The sequence below is a fragment of the Dendrobium catenatum genome, unplaced genomic scaffold (assembly GCF_001605985.2).
Source record: "Dendrobium catenatum unplaced genomic scaffold, ASM160598v2 fragScaff_scaffold_946, whole genome shotgun sequence".
NCBI lineage: Eukaryota > Viridiplantae > Streptophyta > Magnoliopsida > Asparagales > Orchidaceae > Dendrobium > Dendrobium catenatum.
In genome coordinates, this window is record NW_021319408.1 from 656,068 (window position 1) to 660,611 (window position 4,544).

Below are 4,544 nucleotides of genomic sequence, written 5' to 3' on the forward strand. Positions count from 1 at the left end.
GAACCCGAGTGGAACTTCGGGTTTGAGTACGACAACAACGGAAGGGTTGACATCCTCAGGTCACAATTCTTCGACGTCGGCTTTGACTTCGACGACACCGTCGAAGAATACTTAGATCGAATCCTACCAACGCTAGTGGATTCCATCGACGAACACTTCTCCGTCTACACGTGGATCATCAAAGGTCGATCTACCGTGCCCCCTCCATCTCCGAGATCCTTCTCCACGGCGACGTTCCTTGGCTCCTCCCTCCTCGTGGCAACCTCAATACTAGCTTGGACGATCTTCCGCCGCTCAACCTAGTCTTCGTAGGAAAGAGAGAAAAAGGTCTCAAGGTGTGAACAACTCTTTATTACTTGTGAGATTCAAGTTACTAGTTTTTAACGTTATTATTTTCCTTGTATTAGATTAAATCGTTCGGCTATCTTCTTTTATTGTAATTCTTTTGCCTAAGCAAAGCGGAACTCTACGAGCTCTTGTAACCGATTTGAATTTGAAGTATGAAATTATAAATGGTTAAGCTTTAATTAATTTTCTTTCCTTAACTCATGTGTAACTCAAACCATGCATCACATCACACACTGATTAAAAAAACACACAATAAATACTAAAATTTTTATTTGTAAAATCTAAAAAAAAAAGAAATAATCAGCAAGCCTAACCTAGATGAAATGATCTACTATGTGGATAGGTTACAAATGGTATGCTCTTCCTTTCAATCGGAAAAGATGGATAACAAAGTGATAAATTCAGAGATATGGAGAGGGAAAAAGGCTTAATTTTATTGTACAAACTTGTCTATATTTATAGATCTATTCAATATATCTTAATAAAGAAATAAATAATTACAGAATCATGCATAATTTCTCTAATATAATCCATTCTAATCAGCCACCTAAATATAGAAGGAGATCAGCATGATCCAGGTGAGCCTCCCACGGATTCTCATCCTAGTCGTGAGATCAAAATGCAAAGGAACGGATTTAATTTAATAGGTGAGGCTATGCGGATTCCCATCCTAGCCGTGGGATCAAAATGCCAAGAGATGGATGGGATTTAAAACTCCCCCTCAAGCTGTGGAATACAAATCCGTCATTCCCAGTTTGGTAATCAATCTAAAAAATGTAGAGTTATCGAGTCCCTTAGTAAGAATATATGCAAGTTGATTTTTTGATGAGATATGATCGATACATATAAGACCACTATCTAATTTTTCCTTTATGAAATGTTTGTCCACTTCTATGTGTTGGTCCTATCATGCTAAACCAGATTGTGAGCTATGTTGATTGCCGATTTATTGTCAAATGTAGCTTTATGGGTCCTTCCCGCTTGATCCTTAGGTCTTCTAGAATTATCTTGATCTCACATAATCCTAAGGCATAGCTTTGTATTCTGCTTCTAAACTAGATCTTGCCACCACATTCTATATCTTGCTTCTCTATGTAACAATATTTCCTCCAAGGAATGTGCAGTATCCTGAGGTAGATTATCTATCTACTGGCCATCCTGTATAATCTGCATCAGTATATGTCTTTGGGGTTATTCCACAATCTCTTCTGAAGAGAATCACTTTACTTGAATTCCCTTTAAGATAGTGTAGTATTATGTCTACAGCTTGCATGTGAGTCTGCTTTGGATTTTGCATGAACTGGCTGACCATGCTTACAACAAATACTATATCTAATATGGTGTGGAAAAGGTAAATCAATTTTCCCACAAGTTTCCAGTAGCTCCTTCATCTACATTTGAATCTTCTTTAGCTTCCCCCAATTTGAGATTTGATTCTGTTGGTGTTAGTGCCGCTTTACAAGCTAATTTACCTATTTCTTTAAGAAGATCACTAAAATATTTTTGTTGTGAAATGAAGATTCCTTTGCTGGAGTGGGACACTTCAATTCCAAAAAATATATTCTAATCTATTAAGATCTTTGATCTCAAGTTGTATGATCTCCTTGGCTCTGTTGATAACCATTAAGTAGCATGACTTTTGATAATCTTCCAAACCAAGCTCTAGGTGATGCTTGAGCCCATAGGGCCTATTTTAATCAACACACTTTGTTACCCTCAGATTTCACCTTGAATCCTGGTGGAATCTTCATAAATATTTCTTTCTCCAAGTCCTCGTGTAGGAATGTATTTTTGACATCCATCTGTTCCAAATGCCAGTTATAATTAGCTGCTGGTGAGAGCAGGATTCTCACGGCGTTCATCTTGGCCACAAGTGAAAAAATTTTGTGGTAGTCAATGTCATATGTATGAGTGTACCCATTCGTCACTAGTCTTGCCTTATATCTTTCCAGTTTATCATCAACTTTGTATTTCATAGAGAACACCCTTTGCAGCGGATTGGTTTTTTCTCTACTAGTAAGTCGGTGATCTCCCATGTATTGTTCCTTTTTAGGGATTGCATTTCATTTTTTATGGCACATTTTTAAATTTTCATCAGATAAGGCTTCAAAAATATCATCAGGAATATGAATATCATTTAGTGTAATAAGAAAATTTTTGTGTGAAGGTGATAAGTTATGAAAGGATAAAAAGTTAGTTATGGGGTACAAGGAAGGTTTTTTTGGTGAACTTATATTTACCTTGATTTCAGGAGACGGTTAAGATTCTTTGATATGTACTGAAGCATAATTTGAATTTGTATGCCTGGAATACATCTTCTCAAACCTCTTATTATCCATAATAGCTTTGTCCCCAATTTCCCTATCTTTGATTCAGGTTTAGGTGGATTAATTTGAGGTGAAGCTAAAAGGTCAAGAGGGGCACGCTCACTTTCCTCATCTTCCTCAGTTTCAATCTCCCCTCTTGAAGATGAGGTTTGGTGAAATAAGATTTTTGTTCATCAAAAGTAAAGTCACCAGATACAAGGGTTTTCTTGGTGGATGGATGATAACACTTATAATCTTTTTTGGGTGAATGAATATCCAACAAAGATACATTTGAGTGCTATTGAATCTAATTTTTTTCTATTTTGATTGTGAATGCGAACATATGCAGTGCACCCAAAGATTCTAAGTGTGAATTTGTTATGGGTTCAAAATTCAAAATAAAAAAAGGATAGAATATCCATTGACATTTTTAATCCCAAAGTTGTTAACCGTAGTCAGTTTATACTTTATAAGATATGTGGCGATTAGAAGGGATTCCCCCCAGGAGTATTTGGGTACATTGTGGTGGAATAGAAGTGCACGTGTAGAGGCAAGAAGGTGGACTTTTTTTTTTTGCAACTTTGTTTTGTTGTGCGGTATGAATGCAGGAAAACTCATGAATGATACCTTCCCTTTGAAAGTAGAAGGATAGAGTTCAGTTAAAGTAATATTTGGCATTGTTGTAATGAAATTTTCTTATTTTTATCTCGAATTGATTTAGAATCATGGTGTGAAAAATGTGCTTACATCAAAATTTTATCACTATCATAACATATATATATATATATATAGAGAGAGAGAGAGAGAGAGAGAGAGAGAGAGAGAGAGAGATCTTGCTTGCGACTTGCGTCATGGACCGCCCAATAAGAGACAAAGAAGCTTAATGCGAGATAATCTTCCGTCGGCTTAAAAAGAAACTTCCATGACCATGAATATCTCATATGAGAAGAAGAAGAAGAAGAAGAAGAACGGATTGATATCATTACAAAAGCCGCTTCGTTTTGTTTGCCTCCCCCTAGTCGTTTAGTAATGGAAGGGAAAACTATTATTTCGAAAGAAGGAAAGATGATCAAACTTACACTTGCAATTAAAATGCATACAGAAAGATAAACACAAAACAAAATCCTACCTCCCAAAACACAAATTTCGAAACGAAAACCTTTCATGCGCAACTCAAGAAGATCAATTACAAACGGTGTAGTTAAAACCCATAAAGAAGAAACAAATTTATCATAAAACCCTACTATAAGTTCATTCCCAAGGAATGCCCACCTTGACCAAGATTTCTTTGAACAGTTCCAACTACAAGAAGAGTGATTCCACAAAGGTGCAGTTAAAATCCATAACAAAACTTTACTTCCTATTGTGTTCATAAGAAAGCCCTATTGTCCAAACTATTTAAATGGATTTCGACGGTTCGAAATTCAACGAGACATAAACCACAAAGAACCAAAGAAATTCCAAACACTTGGAAAATGGAAAAGAACCTAGAACCAAAAATGCAATCTTACCGGCTCAAATAGAAGATAAACTGTAATTCAAAAGCCCCGATTTCAATTTTTATCTTTCTGGCGGATTATCGATGTACTTGCGGCACTGTCCGTTGCAATAGGCAAAATGGCCGATGAACAGATGAACTCTCAAAGAACTTCCGAAGGGCAAAATACAACAACAGTAGGCAAGCTAACTGTATGCACTGTAAATTATTTAGTTATATATTACACTAATAAAAATAAAATTACATTATATTTTTAAAAAAAAATTATTATAATTCAAATTTTATATTATATTCTTAAGAAAATTATTCCAGCATTATTAGTTAAATATTTATTTTATGAAATAAAAATTATTATTTTATTGTAATATAGTGGTGAGTATTATTGCCTTTCT

General features: G+C 35.3%; 1 protein-coding gene across 1 annotated transcript in view; it reads right to left on the bottom strand.

Moving 5' to 3' along the window:
• Positions 1–4,322, bottom strand: part of LOC110095359 — a 10,409-nt gene extending 6,087 nt beyond the window's left edge. Inside the window, exon 1 of the mRNA XM_020820875.2 lies at positions 4,166–4,322. The gene's annotated coding sequence lies outside the window, so the exon portion shown is untranslated. The remainder of the gene's footprint in view (positions 1–4,165) is intronic.
• Positions 4,323–4,544: the final 222 nt, after the last annotated feature.